This window comes from Cupressus sempervirens, chromosome 10 (assembly GCF_028749045.1).
Source record: "Cupressus sempervirens isolate cs-2001-9-10 chromosome 10, ASM2874904v1, whole genome shotgun sequence".
In the NCBI taxonomy this organism is placed as follows: domain Eukaryota; kingdom Viridiplantae; phylum Streptophyta; class Pinopsida; order Cupressales; family Cupressaceae; genus Cupressus; species Cupressus sempervirens.
The window spans coordinates 542,502,457-542,525,939 of NC_143127.1; the positions used below are offsets into that span (position 1 = coordinate 542,502,457).

Sequence of the window (23,483 nt, forward strand, 5' to 3'; positions counted from 1 at the left end):
CACTGATAGTGGAACTATGAGAGTTGGAACCTTTATTTGACCCAAATGGGTATCCAAAAATGAAAACACATCAAACAAAAACTAAGTCTAAGTACATTTTTTTGGGTGACACAGGATTGCCCTTATACCTCTGGATGCTCATGCATCAAGATTCCCCATGAAGATGTACACATGAAATTATTTGTTCAGACCCTAGAGGGTGATGCTAGAGATTGGTTTTCATTTTTACCAGCATGTTCTTTTTCATCTTGGAGTGAGTTGCATGCAACTTTCATGGAGCAATTTGGAGAGAGGGTGAGCTTATCTGATTCATTTGATAAATTTTTAAGGATTCATATTGAGGAAGATGAGCTTGTTCCTCAGTTTAATATCAAATTTGTAAGAACCCTAAATGAGATCCCTAAGAAATGTAGACCGGAGGATAAATTGTGCCTAATAGTTTATCTTGGTGCATTTGATAAGAAAATGAGTTACCAGTTGAGGAATAAGGAACCTCAGAAATTATATCAGGCCTTTATGACTGCCATGGACATTGAGAATAATTTGAAGTATGGAATTACTAGGAGTCATTTCTCTAGGATTTCCTGCTTGCATAATGATGATAAAAATCAAGAGCAATATTATGTTGAGTGTTCCAATATAGTTCAGAATGTCAACACCCCTGCTGTAGGTTTTAATCAGATTGAGAATTTAAACTAGAATGTGTGTATGAGAAAGGCTAGTCTAGTTGCAAATAGAAACACATGTTCATGATGCTATAGTAGTGAATAATATTTCAGACTCTGATAGGTTTCAGTGACATGTTGATTTTACAGATCAGACATTGGTTACAATAGAAAGTTCTTCTCACGACAGTTATGTGTATGATGATATTACTAATGTTTCCAATTTTGAAGTTGCTGAAGATCTCAGTCTAGTGCAAGTGAGAAGGCTGAAAGTTATCTCTCGGATCATGAGTTTGGTGTTGTTGATCTGACATGCCATGGAGAGTTAACACAAAGTGAAGAGCATGAATCACAATCATCTCAGCCACAATCAGAAGAACATAATGCACATGTTGATAATGTTTCAGCAATCAATGGTAAGATGTATTCTTTTAATCAGCCAGATAGGCAAGAATTGAATTCTCTTATTGAGAGGTTGCATTATGTTAATAATAAATTAGAAAGATATGAATCTCAATGTGGGTATGAAGAAGCTATAAGTCATCTTCCAAATGATGACAATGAAGTTTTTTATCCGATGTACAATGAAGAAGCATCATATGAAGGAGATGATGAGAGTGGTTGATCGAATCATAGTGAGGAAAAAGACACTGTATGTTTGCCTTCATATGAATCTAATTTTGATTGGGAGGAAGAAAGCAATGATGGCAGTGAACATTCATCTGAAGTTGAAGGTATGAATTCTTCCTCTGATTCTAAAAAGGAAGGTGCAACTCAATTTTTTCATCATACAAATTAGTTAGCCAATGAAGATTTTAATAGTGACCTGTCCCCAAGGTATGAAGATAAAAGAATGTTGAGTCCAGTTCAGGTTAATAATTCTGAAGACTTTAGTAAAAGGTTTTCAAATGCTTCTACATCAAACAATAAAAATCCAACATGTAGTGAGGTGTTTTGGAATGAATCACAGTTAGTTCGTAATGGTTATCCTAAACAAGTTGATAAAGAGGATGTAAATATAGACACTATATGTTTAGTAGAAGAAATAGAAAAGGAGTCTTCATATAGTTTAGACTTTTCTTCATACGCTGAAAGTTTCCATGAGGATAGGGTGGGTAATGAATTTCAAGTCTATAATAATGTTTTATATGATGATTCTTGTGAGGATGAGCATCCCATGTTTTGTCCTAACATTCAGAAAGGATCACTACATGGATTTATTAACCCATTGTTTGAAGATGACATGGAGGTTTCAGGTTTAGCAGGGTTAAATGCAAATGATGATACACTGTCGTACTGTTGTGGTAAATTAGATTATTGTTCTTCTATTTCTAATATTGAATCTTCTAATGATTTTGTATTTAGTAAGTGTGAAGATGAAGTGTGTGATGGAGTCATCTTTGAAGAGAAACCGACAATTCATGGTAAGTTCTACGATCATTCAAATGAGGTAAAAACCAATCAGCACTTCGATTATGAAGATATATTAGGTGGTTGTGAAGTGATGTTAGATTTTGATGATGATGTCATGTGTGAATATAAATCTGACTACTCTTTTGACATTCAGTCGAGGATACTTGAAGAAATGCAAAGTCAAGGTGAGTTAAAAATGCATGATATATATAACTTTTTCTGTGAAGTTGAGAATGAGCTCTTTGCATTTCTGACAGACAGCATGCATGAATCAAGCAGTAGGGATGAGTTTTAGGTTGATGTTGGTATTCAAGAGCATGTTGATGTTCTCTTTCATAGTGAGCAAGAGGTTAAATTTGTGCCTAGTTTTTATATGCACTATGAAAGTGAAGGTGTTAATCTCATTTTACCAAGTGATTCGTTGCATGATGCTGATCTAATTGGTGAAATGGGTAGAAGTAATTTTATTTTACCTCCTGAAAGGGATGAGAATCAGGTATATGACAAAGGTAAATAATTTTATTTAAGTTCAGTGGCCTAGGGCCATCGTGTGTATATAATCTTGGTAGTGGTAGTTGTTTCCCTGCTTTGAATAAACTTCTTTAGGAGATTTTTTGGAGTTCAGGAGTGTGGTCTTCTTATCTCAGAGATTTGGAATCTTTCCATGCCTGCAAGGGGCATGCATCCCCAGACAGAACCACTGTTGGCACTCAAAATTGACCATGCAATTTTGAGTACCACTGAAAAATTGAGCCCTACAAATGCTTTTAATGCCTATGTACCCAGCTATCCATCTGAGATCCCTAAGGTGTTTAATGCTTCTAGCACCTTTCATTTAGCATGCCTAAGAATTTCATGAAGTTAAATTGAGTTTTTGAGTCATTTGGCGGAGTCCTGTTTCAAGCATCTGTCAAATTTGCAATTCTACCCTAGTGTCAAATAGCAACAAGAGGCTGTGTTTGTCAGTGAATATCTCGCACCCAAAAATGTGTCATGACTTGCCATTTTGAGATTATATGGTGTCCATACCCAATAACCTATGTTTTAGATTTCAAGTCATTTTGAGTTCATTTGACTAGGTTTTGAATCCCTCAAAGTTGGTAGTTTAAATTTGTCATGCTTTTGCACTTTACGCCTAATTCTGGAAAGCCCTATTTGACATGTTATAACTTTTGACCAGTTGACCAAAATTTTAAAATTCCTTTTGTGCTATATTGTAAACATCAGAGACCTCCTATGTTTCAATTTTTAAGTCTTGACAAATCCGTTTGATCAATTTTTGAACATGATTCCAAATGCAATTTGTAACTTTTTACTGGTGTCAGCACTTGCAAATTTTTCAGTACCCCTGTTCGAGATGTTATAACTAGAAATCCATGATTTCCAAGATCAAATGGTTTGTTTCCCTATGTTATATACTAAAAATACTCCAAGTGTGCCAGTTTTCAAACTTTGACGAATCCATATGCACACTTTTCCAGGTCCATTCTATTTGTGAAAATCGCTTTTCAGTCATTGTTTCTAGTTTGCAAAATCCAAGTAGCCCACTGTTTTCACCAGATCAATATGAGTCCCTTCAGATGGTGCAGAGGCAAAGCACGCCATTCAAAGGATGATCATGATCATGCTTCTAATATTATAGTGGAGGATGAATTTGAGCAGAAGTTGGAGGAATCTGGAGACAAAAGCAAAGGATTTTGGAATTGGAAGCCTATAAGAGCTCTCTCACACATTGGATTGCATCATTTTAATTGTGTATTCTCTATTTATGTGAATTCCATTGAAGGCTTTTCAAACTCCATGAATGGGATTAGGCTTACTGTTCTTCTAAGAAAGAAGGAAACTAAAGATGGGGCTGTTGAGACTATGCCTTGCTGTGTCTACGAAGGCTTTGTTGAATTTGAAGAAATTTTTCATATTAGGTGCCATGTATATGAAGGGAAACACCATTCTCAGGGGTTCAAGTTTCAATCAAGTCTATTTACTATATTAGTAATAACTTGGAGGACATAGCACAAAAGCCACACAAGCATTAAAAAATCAAGAGAGCTCATGCAGACTGAAGAAAGCCGACCAAAAGTAATAAGAGGCCTATGTTAGAGGAACAGACCACCATAAAGGAAGCACTCAGAACAAGTGAAAGTATGGAGATGGTGGTTAGAAACCTGCACCACACATTAAAAAAAAGGAGTCATTGCAAGAGCTTTTGAAGCTCATGTTTCCTTTGGAAGAAGATCAAGTCAGCAGCATCTAAAGCCCCAGCTCAATTCAGGGGGCAGTCAATAGCAGGAGCGTGTGAAAAAGAAAAAGCTTTGCAGCCCATGCAATTGAGAAAGGAACATGCCAAGCTTCATAATGAAACTCCACACCATGAAAAGGCCCATTCCCTGCATTGAACAAGAGAGATTGCAATGATGAGAAGTAGTCAACAAGATCAAAGGCAAAGAAATGACATAAAAGAACAGTGAAAAGAAAAGTATCTCACACCCATATCAAGCTAAAGCCATAGTTTTAAGATGAAAGATGCTAACCATAAACCCACTCATGCAATGTAAAGAAGATAGAGTAGATGCTAATGAACTAAGACCCACGCATGCAAAAAACCAAGGCAGATCACACTAGTAAGAAGCTAGCACCATCTACAAGAAGCCACAGTCTGCATTTGTAATTAATGCTAAACCAAGAGAAGGAAATGCTAACCAAAATGTAGCATTGAAAGAGAACCAGCATTGAAAACAAAGGAAGATCATGCCTTGTTAACATAGAGCCCACACTGAATCATAGGAAAGACATGCAAATAAAGGCAGGGGCAGCACCAAAAGTCAGCCTGTGGATATGGAGAAAATGTAGTTAAAAGCAAACAGAGGAAGCCGAGGTCAAAATATAGAAAACCCAGACTATAGGGAAGCATTGATTCCCAATATCCCATATTGGTTATGCGGGAAGTTTTCTAAATCTTTAAATGCAATAGCCCACACAAAGTAAGTTGTCTATAAGACATGGACTTTCTTGTGAAAGCCAACGCATGTGGAGGTGGGTCCATCCCATCCTTAGTCGAAGGTGATGAAGGCATTATTTTAAATGAAAAAACAACTGTGATGACATGGCGCACAAAACGAAGATTGAAAGAGATTTCGACATGTGGCCTCATCCGACGGTGTATGCATCCCCACAAAATGGAGTTGCAAGGTCGATAAGTAATATGGGGAAGCATATTTTTTCCATGTGGCAGCACGGGCCTGAGTCAGTGATGTGGCGCCAAAATGAGCAGATCAAGACGGAGGCACAGGATTTTGCCACGTGGTGAGATCTGATGGTCTGCACACGCTCGCAATTTCAAGATGTAAGGTTGATAAAAAAATGCGAGGCAAATTTTTGACACATGGCACTAGGTCCTAGGAGTGATGAGGTGGACAGTGAGGCATTAGCTGGCCAATCATAGGCCGCCACATGGTGACAAGTTGGTCAAAATTTGTTGACTCAGATTGAAGAAGAGGGCTAATTTAAAAAGTTTGAAAAAATAAATCTTTTAATGGTTTCTCTCAAAAATGTACATCAGTTCATATTAAATCAAAAAGGGGATTCATTCTAATGTTCAAACATTAGGATTTTTAAATTTTTGAATTTTAAAATTCAAAGTGCAGACCTGACTTTTATAGCAGAGGGGCATTTTTCGAAATAAGATTCTAGGGGTTTTTTTTGTAGGCAAAACATAGACTCCAATATATGATGCAGGAGCATCTGGATGTATAAGGGCAATCCTATGTCACCCAAAAAATAATGTACTTAGACTTAGTTTCTGTTTCATGTCTTTACATTTTTGGATACCCATTTGGGTCAAATAAAAGTTCCAACTCTCACAGTTCCACTATCAGTGCGTTTGAAAATCTCAAAAAAATAGGAGCATGTATTTAAGCCATCATTTTGGTAAAATAGAAGGTGTGAATTGTCTAGATGAATGTAATCATGATTTAGAGCATTCCAAAAAAAGAATCAAGTCAATAGGCCCCACGGTTTGAAAGTTATTGCATTTTTTTGAGTTTTGGAGACCTCCTAAGAATGCTTCAAAGTCAGGTTTGGGGCATTAAATGACCTCAAAAAGGGTTGAAAAATGGAGGACAATAAAATCTTGTCCATAGGGCTATAGAGCGCTTCGAGAGCTTTCCAAAAATGTAAACGGTTCGTCAATCGGAGCTACGGTTCAAAAGTTATGCCTCCTGAAAGTTCGGTTACCGTTTCTGGATTCTTCTAGATTTGCACTGACTTCTAACGCAGCTTCTGGAACCTTCTATTTTGTCGGTGGATGCCTACTAGCACTTTCTAGAATTTACTCCTAGTCCTTAACCCTTTGAGGTCTATTTAAGGAGATTTTTGGCATTGTAAAAGGCAGTTCGGAGTGGAGTTTGAGAGGAGGTACTGAAAGGAGAAATTATCTCCAGATTTATGCTATTGTAAGCCCTTAGGGTATGTTTTGAAGTTTATTTTCTCTGTATTGTTTGTAATAGCTTATTTTCTTAGTTAATATAATTTTTCCCTTTCTTTTGTGTCCATTTTGTTCTTGGGTTGTGTCCCCATCAAGTGGTATCAGAGCTAGTTTTCCTGAGTATGTAGACAGAGCGCCGACTGTGAGGCAGTTTGCACTAGGACTGTGTGGTTATGGGTTTGAGTTAAGAAGATGCCTCCATGAAGAGAGCATGGCGAAAGGGCTAGAGGTATTAATCCTGAGGAGGTTAGAGTCCTCCAAGGGTAGGTACAAGCATTGCAAGAGGAGCTCCGTAGAGGAGCAAATGTTGCCGCAGGTGATGACAGTGAGGATGACAATGAAGAAGAAGAAATGGGACCAGAAGGGGAACTTGACCGGGAAGTTCTGAATCCTGTAGAGGAAAGGCTTTTTAGGGCCATTACTAAGTTTGGGAAAAGATCTACAATTGAAGTGGGTGTATTTTCAGGAAATCTGAAACCAGATGAGTTGATCGATTGGATCAATGAACTGAAAGAATACTTTGAGTATGAGGATATCAGGGACCCAGATAGGGTTAAGTTTGCAAAGGCCAAACTGAAAGGCCATGTGAAAATTTGGTGGCAAGAGGTTCAATTGGAAAGAAACAGAAGAGGAAAGTAGAAGATCACAAGATGAGATCGCATGGTGGACAAATTGAAGAAGCAGTTCATTCCTGTGGACTACAAGCTTGATCTGTTTAAGAAGATACATGGGTTAAAGCAAGCAGGAAGATCAGTCCAAGAATATACAAAAAAAATTTACTGACTCTTGATTAGAGTAGGACATGCAGAAGCAAATAAGGAGAAGGTTGCTCGTTATATCAGTGGGTTGCGACCTAGCATCCAGGAGGAATTAAGTCTAGTAAGAATGACCAGCATTGAAGAGGCATACCAGTTTGCCCTACGAGTTGAAGAGAAGCTGAATAAAAGGTTTGAAGGAAGACAAAGAGGGTGTGGTCAAGGAGGAAGGGGAAGCGGTAGATCATCTGGAGGCCGCAATGAAACCCAAAAGAAAAATGAAGATGTGGGTACTAGCAGGAACCAAAGGAATGAGGGTTTCAACCGCTCCCATGATCAAGACTTCAAAAATCAAAGAGGAAGAGGTAGAGGACGTGGACAAGGAAGAGGAGGCTTCCATGGTACCTATTTCCATTACAATGAAGAAGGTCATCGTGCCTTTGAATGCCCTCAACAACAAGGAAGGACAGATAGGAGAGCTGAGGGCCAAGCTAGGGTTGCTCATGTGGATGAGGATGCACAATCATCACATTCAGAGGATGCAAAAAGAGGAGAGACCTTGGTAAATGAAAGAGTCCTGCTAAGTGGTGAGATTGAACCAGGACAACAGAGGAGTTTGTTCCATACCAGATGCAAGTGTGAGGATAAATGTTGTGACGTGATCATTGATGGTGGTAGCATTGATAACTTGGTATCAGAAGAGATGGTCTATAAGCTGAAGCTCAAGAGGGAGAAACATCCATAGCCCTATCGGATTGCTTGGGTAAAAGATGATCATAAGGTCCTGGTAAGTGAACAATGTTTAGTAAAATTCAAAATTGGGAGTTACCATGATGAAGTTCTTTGTGATGTTATTTCGATGGATGTTTGCCATCTATTGTTGGGTAGACCATGGCAGTTTGATAGACATGCAGTGCATGATGGACATGCAAACACATACTCTCTCACAAAGGATGGAGTTCACCACAAATTGAAGCCCATGAAAAAGGAAGGTGAAAAGGTATGTAGCAGTGCTAGGATTTGTCTTGTTGATGGAAGGAAGTTTTTAGATGGCATGAAACATCAGCATATGTGCTATGCTTTGATTCCTATGAAAGATAAAGAAGGTAGTAGTGAAATACCATTTGAAGTTTCAGATTTACTAGGGGAGTTTGGAGATATTATCTCTGATAATGTTCCAGATGGATTGCCACCAGTAAGGCAAATCAGTCATCAGATAGATCTGATTCCAGGAGCTAGTTTGCCTAACAAGGCTGCCCACAGGATGACTCCTACTAAAACAAAGGAGGTAAATACATAGGTTCAGCAGTTGTTGAGGAAGGGCTTGATTCGAGAGAGCCTGAGTCCATGTGTAGTACCTGCAGTACTCGCACCAAAGAAGGATGGAGAGTGGAGGATGTGTATAGATTCTCAAGCTATAAATAGGATCACCATTAAGTACCAGTTTCCTTTGCCAAGGATGGATGATATTATGGACTACTTGAGTGGAGCTTAGTACTTCACAAAGATAGATCTGAAGACTGGTTATCACCATATACGGATTCGAGAAGGAGATGAGTGGAAAACATCCTTCAAGACCAAGGAGGGTCTTTATGATTGGTTAGTCATGCCCTTTGGATTGACGAATGCCCCAAGCACCTTCATGCGGCTCATGAATGAGGTACTTAAGAAGTTTTTGGGAAAATTTGTTATTGTCTATTTGGATGATATTTTAATTTTTAGCAAGACTTTGGAAGAACATTTATTGTATATTCATAGTGTCCTTGAAAGGCTAAGGGAAGAGAAACTGTTAATTAATCTGAAGAAGTGTAACTTTGCAAAAAGGGAGTTAGTCTATTTGGGGTTTGTTATATCACCTGAAGGTCTCAAAATGGATCCAGAGAAGGTAAAAGCCATCTTGGAATGGCCTACTACAAGGTTTGCTACTGAGGTAAGATCATTTCATGGTCTAGTTAGTTTTTACAGGAAGTTTATTAAGAATTTCAGTGGCATATGTGCACCCCTAACTGATACAATAAGAGGGGATAGAAAAGAGTTCAAATGGACTACAACAGCTGTGAGAAGTTTTGAATTGCTGAAGAAGAAGGTGACAGAACAGCCTGTGTTGGCACTTCTAGATTTTAGAAAGGTTTTCCAGGTGGATTATGATGCTAGTGGCAGCGCTATTGGGGCTCTATTAAGCCAAGAACGTAAGCCTATTGCATATTTTAGTGAAAAAATGAATGATGCAAAGAAGAAGTATTATGTTTATGATCAAGAGTTCTATGCAATAGTTTAGGCCTTAAAGAAATGGAGGCATTATTTATTGCCAAAGGAATTTGTTTTGTATACTGATCATCAGGCATTACAGTACCTAAATAGCCAAGGTAAATTGAATCAAAGGCATATGAAGTGGGTAGAATTCTTGCAGAGTTATACATTTGTGTTGAAGCATAGAAGTGGAAAATCTAATAGGGTTGCAGATGCACTAAGTAGGAGACAGTTGTTGCTTACACCAATGCAGGTTGAAGTAGTTGGGTTTGATGAACTCAAGAATTTGTACCCCGAGGATCCTGATTTTGTTGAAGCATGGAAAGCTTGTAAAGAACCTGTTGTTGTAGATAGAACCAAGTGGTTAGACTATTTGATTCAGGATGGCATGTTGTTCAAAGGTAGTCAATTGTGCATTCCAAGGAGTTCAATGAGGGAAAATCTGATTAAGGAGAAACATAGTGGAGGGATGGCAGGACATTTTGGTCAGGATAAGACCATTGCCATTCTTAGAGAACATTATTTTTGGCCTCAAATTACACAGGATGTGAAGAATTTTGTACAGAGTTGCCAAGTTTGTCAAGTTGCCAAGGGGTTTAGTCAAAATACTGGCCTATATCAGCCATTGCCTGTTCCATCAAGGCCATGGGAGGACATAAGTATGGATTTTGTTCTTGGATTGCCAAGGACACAAAGGGGTAATGACTCAGTATTCGTGGTGGTTGATAGGTTCTCCAAAATGGCACATTTCATTCCATGCCACAAAACTCATGATGTTGTCCATATTGCATACTTGTTTTTCAAAGAGGTGGTAAGACTACATGGTCTTCCAAGGAGTATAGTTTCTGACAGAGATACTAAATTTGTGGGGTATTTCTGGAGGACATTGTGGAAGAAGTTGAGAACATACTTGAAATTCAGTTCCACGTATCACCCACAAACTGACGGCCAAACAGAAGTGGTAAACAGAAGTTTGGGCAATTTGTTGAGATGTTTAGTTGGGGATAAGCCCAAGGGATGGGATTTGATTCTACCACAAGCAAAGTTTGCTTACAATAACTCTGTAAATAGGAGTACTGGAAAATCACCATTCCAAATTGTATATGGGAAAGCCCAAGGACTGCACCAGAATTGAGGAAGATAGAGCAAGGAGAGAGGACAAGTGCTGAAGCAAAAGAATTTGCTGAACATATCAAGAGTCTACATGAGGAAGTTCAAGTACACATTACCAAAATGAATCAATAATATAAAGCTAGGGCTGATCAAAGGAGAAGACATAAGGAATTCCAAGTAGCGGATCTAGTCATGGTGCACTTACGAAAAGAAAGATTTCCAGCCGGTACTTACAACAAGCTGAAAATGAAGAAATTTGGCCCCTACAAAATTTTGAAGAAACATGACTCAGGAAATGCATATGAGGTGGAGCTACCAGATGGTATTCACATTTCTCCCATTTTCAACATTGCAGATTTAACAAAGTATCATGATGATGGTGTAGATGAGGAGCTGGTGTTAGAGCCATGTCTAATTCTTGCTTCTAAGAAGGAGGAGATAGAAGACATTCTAGATCATTGTGTGGGTAGGAGTACCAGAAATAGGTAGTATGAAGAGTATTTGGTCAAATGGAAAGGATAGCCGATCGAGGACTCAACTTGGATTTCAGTAGCTGAGGTTTCCCATTTAGGATTTCCTCTACCATCCATAAAGTGATAGGGTCACTTTTCAATCTACCCTGGGTGTCATCTGATGCACGAGTATCTAGAGGTATAAGGGCAATCCTATGTCACCCAAAAAAAATTACTTAGACTTAGTTTCTATTTCATGTCTTTACATTTTTGGATACCCATTTGGGTCAAATAAACGTTCCAACTCTCACAGTTCCACTATCAATGCGTTTGAAAATCCCAAAAAAATAGGAGCATGTATTTGGGCCATCATTTTGGTAAAATAGAAGGTGTGAATTGGCTAGATGAATGTAATCATGATTTAGAGCATTCCAAAAAAAGAATCAGGTCAATAGGCCCCACGGTTTGAAAGTTATTGCAGTTTTTTGAGTTTTGGAGACCTCCTAAGAATGCTTCAAAGTCAGGTTTGGGGCATTAAGTGACCTCAAAAAGGGTCAAAAAATGGGGGATGAGAAAAGCTTGTCCATAGGGCTATAGAGCGCTTTGAGAGCTTTCCAAAAATGTAAACGGTTTGTCAATCAGAGCTACGATTCAAAAGTTATGCCTCTCGAAAGTTCGGTTACCGTTTCTGGATTCTTCTAAATTTGCACCGACTTCTAATGTAGCTTTTGGAACCTTCTATTTTGTCAGTGGATGCCTACTAGCACTTTCTAGAATGTACTCCTAGTCCTTAACCCTCCGGGGTCTATTTAAGGAGATTTTTGGCATTGTAAAAGGCAGTTCGGAGTGGAGTTTAAGAGGAGGTACTGAAAGGAGAAATTATCTCCAGATTTATGCTATTGTAAGCCCTTAGGGCATGTTCTGAAGTTTATTTTCTCTGTACTATTTGTAATAGCTTATTTTCTTAGTTAATATAATTTTTCCCTTTCTGTTGTGTCCGGTTGTGTCCCCATCAATATACCATTGGAATCAAAAAAAGATGAGCTATCCATTTCTGGAGTTAGATTTTGTACAGGTAGCAATGTGTTCCTGCTACAGGGGGTTTTGTCCCAAGTTTCCAGATTGTAACCGATTTCAGGTATCAGAGTTCAAAATTTATTTCTAGCATGGAAATGACCTGGATATACATAAAATATAATAAAATGCACTTGGGGTCAAATGGAACTAATTTCAAATCAATTAAAGTTTGATTCCTTTAGCATTTCATGAAGATATCAGATATTTTGGTGATTCAAATAATTTCATCATTAAACAAAGATATTTTCCAATTAGTTACAATGTAATGATGAAATAAAAAATTAGATCAGATGGGTAAAAGGATGAAAGATGTTTTTAGTTGCACAAGATGGGATTCCAAATGGACACTTGTCATCTTCAGTTTCAATCTGAGAATTCATCTCTTGGCTATATTATTCTTTCTTTCTTCTAGTTGAAGGGTTCCAATTTTTTATGACTGAGAGACCATTCATGGTTCCAATCTTGAGTTCTCTCAGATCTGTGATACCATTTTTCTCAGTGATTCTTCCTATTATGAATAGCATATTGTACTCCTTTTGAGGCATTTGTATTACATAATCATTCTGTGTATCTTTTGAGTTTTTGTATGCAGATGTTGTATTCTTTTCAATGAAATTAATACAAAGAGCCTCATCTTTTAGTCTCATTATGATTCTCATCTCCTACTATTGTTATTTGCAATGTTCTGTGTTTAAGAACTAAGAGCTTGAAGCCAGTTACATCCCCTTAAGGTTGTATATCAGAATAGATTTGCTATTGGAACAAAGCTCCAAGTAAATGCTTGTTTATACTGGTAGGATTGTAGATTACACCAGAAGGATCTCACCATAAGTACGAAAGTTTTAATGAATATTGATGTCTATTTGCAAGTCAAGTAGATAGACCACATATCTGAATATATGAGTATATTTTAGGTAACCATCTGTATGTGAAGATTCAGTTAGTGCCCAATGGATAAGGGACTGGTCAGCTTGAAGGATGCATATTCTTTGTTGTTGCATACCTGATTATATTGAGAAACCAAATCAAAATGAATATTATTTTCCCATTTTATGTTTTTGAAGAACTATAAGTGTAGGTCATGGCTCATTTGTGGTTACTTTCCTTGGTTATGATTAGCTACTGTGATCAAGAGATTTACTAGAAAATTGAAGAAGAATATTGACCATATCTGCTATAGAGGGTAGTCTTGTAATGAAGTATCAAGATAAATTAGACAAATCCCTCAGGTTTGCCCACCTTGGCTTTGTGGAGCCTAAAGTGAAGTGAGTCCTGATATGACTCTATTAATTGGCCCAAAACTAAGATTTAGCCTTGCTGAATATAGGATTTAGCTCATCCTTAGGCATGTTCCTAGTCTTTGTTTCTTGGTATCAGGTTTAAATCTACTTGGTATGTTCTTTTCCAAAAAGAATACCAACATGTTGGATGTTTTCTCATCAGTCCCATCACAAGATTCAAGCTCAAATATGTTCTCTTTACTACAATAGACTACCTCTTTCCTTTCGAGGCAACAATTAATCTACACTTCTAGATTTAAAAATGTTGATTGAGTTGACTTATAGGGTTCGAACACGGGCTCGTGACACCTATAAACAACTTCATTAGCATTTGAACTTGTTATTGATCATTTTAATGTCTCTACTTTATACACATGGCACAAACATGTTAATAATAAAATTACTTGTATGCATTAATTTTCAGACTCTGATATTGCTGCTCCATGATTAATTGAATTCAATGTTCTTGTTCAAATTAGGATCATGGGTAAATGGTAGAAGTGTATATGTATGTTTTTCCAAACTAGACATTGCTTAGATTCATAAGGATCTAACCTGTACCTTTCTTTCTCTTTTTTGCAGGAGTTGGATGCTTAGGGAACTAGGGAAAACTGAATTTCAGCAAGGCAACCTCAGGAATGCGGGCTCAAACCAGCCATATACCCCTAGGAAATGGCTGGTTCCCTTTCTTATACTCTTTCATGTTCATTTGTATCATTTATTCTATTTTCTACATGTTCCTTATTTGCACAATAATAATGAACAGGTTACTCTCATGGCCTTGTGTGAGAGATTTTGATCACTTTTTCATTTAGTACATGTTCTTTAATTCTTTAATGTATAAACTCGAAATTGAAAATTTTCATTGTTTAATACAAATTAAAAAAATTCTCATTTTATCAATGCAATGTACTTTTTCTGTTTCTAAAAACATTGGCAAATGAATGCAATTGATAAACAGTAGATTCATGTTAAAACAAAATTTTGTAGGTAATGAATTTTTGATAACAAGAATATATTTGTTGATCTTGAGGTACAATAGGAGAGCTAGAAGTGGAAAGTGTAGGACATGAATGAACATAAGGCCCCAATATGGATGGAAGGTTTGAAGACTTTAGCTTAGATGAATAAGGACCAAGGATAGATTTAGAAGATGCAATGGGATAGTGGATAAGGATATCAACATCTTTAGAGTGAGAAACATGACCAAGGCCATCAATAGACTCATAAGTAGCTTTGATAGGAGCACCTCCTTTGATAGGATCAATTGAAGCTTGAGCACAATTTTGAAGTGGATATGGAGAAGTATAACAAGAGGGGATACTTTGATCTTGAAAATTTTCTTTAGATAGTGTAGGCATAGTTAGTTTTTTTTCATCTTCATTAAGCTTAATGGAAGTAGTGGAAGTGTTATCTTCATCATACGTAGGAGGTGGGTAAGACATAGGATATGGAAAGGTGATATTTTGAAGGAGATGAAAAAGTGTTTGATATTGATCTTTCTTGACAATGATATATTTAACCTTTTGAGAGTCCTCTTGACATGGAACCACTTCTAAGGACATGGGGAAATATGTGGTTTTCATGATAGGCTCTTAAAGAGGTATGGGGAATTAGATGAAGTGGGAATACTAAGAATAACATTGCATGAAGGTTGATGATCTTTAGTCTTAGTAGCATGGAAAAGGTTTGCAGCCAAGTAGAGATAAGCTTGAGTTTCTTTTAGAGGTAGTCCTTGAGGATAGACATAGTTAATATGGAAAGCATAGGGTGCTTTGTTTGATGGAGGTATGTTGGAAATATTTGAAATTTTAGGAAGTTCATAAGTGTTAGAAGAAGTGCAAGTGTCAAGGGAGCCACTACTAGACATAGTTTCATCAACATAATCTTGCTCAAGAGAAGTATCCTCATGATATGAGTCATTAGAGGTATCACAAATCCCATCACCAATAAGATCTTGGACTTTATGTTTCATCTTAATAAGGTCTTCAGTTATATGACCTTTGTTTCTATGGTAGTCACAATAGTTATCATCTCTTTACTATGGAGGTTTGGTTTTAGGTTCATAAGGTGTAGCGTTATTTGGTAATGTGATGAACTCATTATCAAGAAGTTTTTGTAAGATAGTAGCATAAGAATCTTCCAAGAGAGTAAAGGTTCTCTCAAGAGTGTGCCTAGGATCTTCTAGTTGTTCATCAAGTGAATAGCATGTATACATGTCTTCATCATATTGGTCAAAGATAAGCTTGTCATGAAAGTTTGGCATATGATCTAAGGAGGTTTTACTTTTTATCTCTATAAAGAGGTCTTTATATTGAGTAGATGAAGATAAACAATGTCTTGGAGTAGAGAATTTAGACCTAGAAGAAGATGACCCATGTGTATATTGAGATCTTTAGGGAAGCTCATGTGATAATTCCATTCTTTCCTCTAACCTTTTCTCAAATTTAGACTTCATTTCTATCATTTTCTTAGTGAGATTAAGTTAAGCAATATCATCTATCTCTCTAGTCCTCTGTATTGAGTATATAACTCTTGAAACTCCTTAGCAACATAGAAGAACTCATGATTATCTAGACTTGGTTGAGGTTTGGTAGCACAAGGTTTGAATGTCATAGTCATACATAGAAAATCAAACATCAAGGAGACTAGAGGAAGCTAATAAGGTTACATAAGATAGCTTGATGTCCAAACTAGAGAGGTAGAGTGTTCACTTGTCAAAGAGAGGTAGAAATGAATGAGTGACTTGTCAAGAAAAGTGTCCACATAACTTACAACACTAGTTAATCAAGTCAAGAGCTAGGCAAGATGCCCAAATAACAAAGTGGATAAAGCAAGAGAGATGACAAGTGAACAAGTTTCCCAATCAAAGAGTGTAGTCAAGAGATCAAGGTAACCATTTCATAAAAATATAAGGTCCTAATAGGTTGACATAGACCAAGAAGGTGGAAAAGACCAAGAGAAGCTAGAAAAAAGAGCTACTTTAAGAAATTTCAAGCACTAGAGACATAGCTAGGCAAAGTCAAATGATGAAACTCCCTTTACCAAGAAACACAAAAAAATGTTTGTACTTGATGTTTTTAATTGGAAAAACATGTTTGACAATAATTGATAGCATAGAAAGTTTGATGTTCAAAAGAAATTTTTTTCCAAGCAAGATAGTGACACATGAAGTAGTCTTCAAAAAATCAAGCAAGGGACAAAGAAACCTTGCATGATATGAGCATATGTAAGGTATAAAAAGGAAAGCCTAGAACTACCATCATGTGTATGTTCAAAATATTTACATGAGTCTAAAATATTAGAGAACACATCAAGCAATATCTACCAAAAATATGGTGAGTCAAATCTTGGGGTTATCTGAGTAGTCCACTAGGAGCGATCCTTGCACCAAGATATTGAGCAAAAAAATAGGGTGGCCTCTAATTGCAAGGTGTCTAGTAAGGGCTTCTATTCATAGTACTCCTCTTGCTTCTAATATGGGACACCTTATCATATGATAAGTAATGATCCTTGTGACCACAAGAGTACCTTAAGCAATCTCACCTAGTGATTTCCTCATGGCCACAATCCCACAAGTACTTCCACTAGATGAAGAAAAGTACTATGTATACCAATATTTTGTGTCCTTGACATCCTTGAGCTTATAGTGGGTTAGAAGATCTAAGTTTTATTTTCTCCACTTGGGTTGTTCTTCTTGATCTATTAAGAGTAGACTCGCTAAAGGATTATAGACTAAAAAAAGATGATTAACACAAAGAACCAAGGTTACAAGTATTTATACCAATGCAATCCAAGCTCCTAATGCTTCCTCAAGACATTCCAAGCAAATTCATTTACCCGTTACTCCACCTTTCAATATCAAATGGGTCAAGATTTATTATTCACCTAAAGGTGAAAAGCATATTCTCATACCAAGTGAAAAGCTTTAGTAAAGAAAGTAATTATGTGTCTATATGAAAATGAAATCTAGGTTAAACTAGGGAAGAAGAATAGACAGATGAAAGCATGAAAAAAAAAAGCTTGGGCAGCCATACAAACAAATTTTAGTATCCCTTTTAGCAAGCAAGGTCTTTGACATGTGTTCTTTTCTTTTGGTTTGGAAAGAAAGTGTAAAACCCCTACAAAAAATAAGGTTAGGGCATCAAAAATAAGTAATACCTACTGTTGGTCTGATTTTTACAAAATAAAATTTTCCTAGTTCTAGGTATTAAAATCAGAATAATTTATATGTCTTGCTTGCTAGGGTTTTGGTTTTCTATTTTTAGCAATTTTTAAAAACTTATGAGAAACCCTATTAAACCCTAAGATTTATGCCTTGGTCTTGTGCTTTTTAAAATTTAATCGGGTGTGAAGCTATTTTCAATCTCAAATATTCCTTCGGCACCCATTTAAATTACCACTTTTCCAGTGCTTGTTATTGAAGTTATTTGCATTGTCCAATCTTCATAAAATCTAGAGAGGTCATTATGTTACATAGAGGAAATGTGAGGTTTTTAACCCATGTGACATAGTGACTACCGTGCATTAGAATGGCAATGTCATAAAGTTGAGAGTCAACACCAAAAATCTTGATTGTTTCAAAGTTTTGGTGAAGTAATTGATGTCAGAGTTGTCAGTGTTAGAGAAGGGACCACTTGGCACAAGTTGAAATTGGTGTCATCAAAATTTTGTTTTTCCCAGTGAATCACTATATCACGACCAAAAAAAAATGCGCCCTATCGATAGTGACATAGCGCTTTATTAGAGAATAGAAAAGATGGTAGATTTTTGAAAAAAGACAGTGATCATAAAGTTCTCAGGTGATAATATGTTTGTGCACTTTTATTACCTTGTCAAAAGCATTGATTATGGTAATCATGATTGAAAAATGGAATCTTCTTGGCACCAGATTTTTGATAGAAATATACAGGAGGTCGCTATGTCATGATCAGGAAAATAAGGACTCTCAACAGTAGCGACATAGCACCTTGATGGGAAATGGGTTTGTGGTAGAAATTTAAAAGGTGGGTCACAACAATCCTTTCATCAGTAGCAAGCCACATCATCACTCTGCCATGTTAGCATCCTTTGAGCACATGTGTTTTTTATGCATCAGAGTTTGCAAGAAATACAAGAGGTCGCTATGTTGCAATCAAAAAGTCCTTGCTTTCTTTTGGTAGTGACATAGTGCCTAACCTAAAAATATGAAAGACGGTGGAGCCCAATTTTGTGATGTCACAAAAGGAATTAAAATATTGACTTATTTGCTAGCTTGTTAGGATATTTCCAAGTTAGACAATGACATGGACCCACACTCAGATGGAAAGAGCAGATAAAAATGATGATCGTTGGATTAGAGATGAACCAATGATCATCACCAAGTTGCTATGGAGAATTACACACTATTTACTCAATGTGACATGGTGACTAAGGTAAGGGATGTGGGGACCAATCATAGTTAATAGAAAATTAATGTGGATTCCTTGTTGTCAAATCAAGCTTAGATCAATGGTCATCACTTTGTCGCTATGGGGAGTTGTTCATTTCTTAAGGGTAGTGACATAGCGACCAAAGGGATCAAAGGTGAAACCCACCATAGTTGTATTAAAACATTGATCAAAGGCACATCATTAGATTGAAATAAGATCAATGGTTGCTGCTATGTTGTATAGATAAAGAGCTCACTTTTTATGCATAGCGATGTAGCGACTTGGTGACACATGTCCTCTACAATTAGTGGGTCCAATTTATATCACTAGCAGTGAAGGAAAAGCACATGTGGAGGAATTTCATTGGATTGACTTCCAACATGGTGAGTACAAAACAAGTCATTCATGTTTTCATGCCTGAATCATCAAATTTTTTAGGATCAACACTGCAAGTTTGAAGCTAGAAGGTGGTACCACTCTATTTCCCTTATAGTTCATTAATGAGGAGTGAAAGCTTTCTCATGCAAGCAAAAAATAGAGTATATTGCAGAAAGATTTTCCATTTCCATCTTACACAAACAAATTTTTAGGCCTCCAAAGAAGAAGTTATTAAGGATTTGTGTTGGGCTTGATCAAAACATGAAATAATTTCCCTTTGTTCACAAAGCATCACTGAATCACAGAGAATAATAAGAAAAAAATCAAGTAAGTTCATGTGCTCCATACTCTTTGAAGTAATCTAGTTTTCTGTAAATTGTATTCAGTATGCCTCTAAGGAAGGTTTTCTCCAGGTAGGAAGAGTAGTTGTCTAGGAACATCCATGATGACCTTCTTGAATTGCTACCCAAATCCACAAATGAAACCATAAAAGTGAAAAAGTTAATCTCATTAAACCCTAGACTTAAAATTACAGATGGGTTATACGATAATGACAATTGGGTTAGGGATGCCAAAACTTCTGAAACTAGGTTTCCTTTGTTTAAAAAATAGTTTTTGAAAAGGAATTTATTTTCCCCTCATGTAAATATCTAGAACTTTGATTTTGGAAAGCTGGTGGTTCCTAGTGTCTTTATGGACTATGACCTCCTAGAGGCTGTTGCAAAAAAATATGATTTGGAAAATAGAGTAGTGAGAAGAATTGATGGTAAGATTTTGATCATAATCAGCCTTAAGGAAATTTGAAAGGTATTTGGCCTAGAGCCACTAACAAAATATCATGTACCTATTGACCTACAAGAGTTAGAAAAAGAATATTTATCAAAGAAGGATGCAATTAGGTAGGGTGCACTAAAGGCACATATAGGCACAATTGGAACTTTTCCAACAATCACAACATCCTCTAGGGAACCTTTCAAAAAAGGGTATTTCAATACTCAGGCTATGGAGGCATATAGGACTCTGTGTAGAGTTTTTGGTGAAGATGACTAGGATGTTATGCCCATAAGTTTTATGTATATGATCACTCATATTTCTTCTTTTGGTGTTGATGTTATTTTTTATTTAGCCTCCTATTAAGCAAAAGAAATACACACAGGCCTGGTGGGGATTGCAAAAGGCAAGGCAGAGAAAACTTTTGGTCATTATTCTTTGCTAATGCATATGTTTTTGTTCAAAGGAGTAACATATTTTGGTAAGGAAATGAAGTTGAATAGAGAATATGATGGAGAAGCACTGCCAATCTAGTTATGGAGTGCAAATATGACATGGGATCTGAAAAAAGGTAGTTTTGTTAGATTTGATAGGTGCTTTGCTTCAAAATTGAGGCACCTTTTATTCAATGACAATCCCCACGTGCCTAAGGCACTGGTAAATCTTATCAGGCCCATGGATAATCCTACTAATTTGAAAGTATCACATAATTGGGGAGACATTATCCCATACTCTGTTTCAACTATTTTTAGGATTTATGGTTTCAAAGGAACTCCTCATGTATTACCCTACCAGGTGTTATTAAAGGTAGGGGTATCTGAGTTTTTGTGGCAGCTAGGAGGATTGGAGGAAAATTATTTGGTGAAAAGGGGAAGAGGATCAATTTTCCCAACTTGCACTGTAGCTCACCAATTTATAATTAATAAAGGTGGTTGGTTGTCCCTTTATAAAATAATAGACCAATATAAGATGGTTGTGTCTCATTCCTATTTTTGTGACACTAAGGGATTCTATGACTTGGCTTTTGGGCATAGAGCTAAGCTTGGTAAAATAAAACATGAGACATATTACCCTAAGGACATAATAAGAAATTATTACTCCTTGTAGGAGTAAGAAACCAAGAAAGAAAAATGGAGGGTATTCTCAAGGGTTTTGGAGTTTATCCATTGTTTTGATGAAGATTATTGTCCTCTGGATAATGCCAGCACAGAGGTAGATAGAATCAATAAACTCATGATTACTTTTCTTGAAATAATGGAAACTATGAATGAGAAAAAATATTTTTTTATTAATTCTTATCTAGATAAGGCCAAAGAGGTTATGAACAGATTGGCATTCACTCCTAATATAGGGGCAGGATAATTGATTGTCTAGAAAAGGTCAGGTTATAATGTGATAAAAAATAAGAAGGCCACTGTGGATAAGGGTAAACAAAAAATAAGATTCACTAGTGTTTTCTTGGAAGAGAGACCTGATGAGCCCTCCCCTAAGAGGTGAAAATTAATAAAAGATCAAGGTCCTCACAATGCGAAATATTCACCTACACAATCCCCTTTACAGATTGAAGAGGAACAACCTACTAGAGAGAAAATTGAATAGCAAGGGTCCCAAGGAGGATTTTTTACTACCCAGGTAGAATTAGATGAGGGAAACCCCTAGGAGCCTCCTATGCCAAGCCTAGATTTGATAGTGGTAGATTATAAAGGAAGAGAATTAGACCCTATGATGGAGCAAGCTAGTCATCAATTTTTGTAAGATGATAGTTTTGTTAAGTCCAGAGCCTTCCACTAGTTTGCATGGAGAAAAAACATAGGAAATTATGAAGAAAGGTGTAGAAAATTAAAGATTGGACATCTAGAAATTGAAGATGTAGCCATTCAAACCCAAATAAAAGATGAAATGATAAAATAATTTCAAAGTATAACCCCTGAAGAGGGGAGGCAAATGATGAAAGCATCAAATATTTCACTGCTACCCAATTGGGATATAGAAGATGCTCTAGTTTTTAATTTTGTTTCAAATAAATTGGACCTATAGTATCAAAACAAGAAATAATTCATAGGTACTACATTCAATGAGGACCAAGCTGCTTTGGTCAATTAGGAAAGGGTCCAGAACAATGTCCTTGCAATCAAATAGTACTGGGATGATTGGTAATATAATTTTCAAAAGGGTAGTAGATACCACCCATGTAGAGGCTACACATATGAATGTTGGAACATCTCATTTAGTTCTGGCTACTACAGAGAAAGAAGAGAAGGCAATGTTTGAACTGCAAAATAAATATGAGAGAGTCTTGGAGGCTTATAATAAAGAAGTTTAGAAAAGAATTGAACTTGAAAATAAGGTAATGGGGAGGTCTCCTAGGCCAAGGATTACATATCCTTGCACACCAGTGGAACCTTATAAATCCACTCCTCTCATAGAAATGCCAGATACTCCAAAAAGGCCACAATACTACATAGCTGAACATTTTGGAGAAGAAAAGAGCAAACTTTGGGCACTACATGTAGAGATGAATGTGCAATATGAAGACAAACTAAGAAAGGCTCTCATGTATCTGATTGATAAAATTGAATGGCCATTTTTTTATGATCAATCAAAAAAAGTTATAAACATGTGGGATTAAATAAAAGCAAGTGATGAGTCCTTGAAACATATTGTTAACAAGTGGAGTAAGAGGAGAAAGGAAATCACATTCTTGTGCTACTCTATCATAAGGTCTTCACATGATCACATTGAAATAACTTATGATCTTTCTCATGATCTTATAGAATTTGATGATAAGAGAGTTGAACTACAAAGAAGAATTGTTAGCTATTTGGATAAATACAAGAGTAAGAAATTTGTTTTATTCCCACTTGCTTTGGATAAGAAAAATAAATTGAAAAATAAAGATGAATGGGCTAAAAAATTAGATGATCTATTTTGTTTAAGAATGAATGAAGTCATAAATGAAAGAGGACATGCATGGTGGGTAGCCAAAACAAAAGAAATAGTGAAGGCCTAGTTATTCTTTAATTCTTTAAAGCAAGATTTTATTAATATTGATAAAGAGGTAGAATATGTGATCAAAAAAGAAAAATGATATTCTGTAGTTTAATTGGCTAGATGACACTCTCTTTGACAAGTCGATGGCTAATATTGCTTCTGATAAGTAGTTGGAAGAGGTTGAAGGTGATGATGATGAGATGAATCCAGATGAAGTATAGATCATTGATACACCTTCAGAAGATCAGAGGAGAGAAGAAGACAAAGAAGGGAAACCATCTCATGTGGAAAGTAAATTGGGCCATTTGGAAGATGTGGTAGAAATGAAACCAAATATAATTGTCACCTTGTTAGTACATGATGATGCAAGTGGAAATGCTAGAGTAGATGTCAATTTGTAGGAATCAGATCTTGACACATCATTGGAAAATTTGATAGATACAT

At 36.5% G+C, this 23,483-nt stretch overlaps 1 pseudogene; it reads left to right on the forward strand.

Annotated features, from left to right (window-relative positions):
* Positions 1 to 1,290, forward strand: part of LOC149535040 (protein NRT1/ PTR FAMILY 8.2-like) — a 70,241-nt pseudogene extending 68,951 nt beyond the window's left edge.
* Positions 1,291 to 23,483: the final 22,193 nt, after the last annotated feature.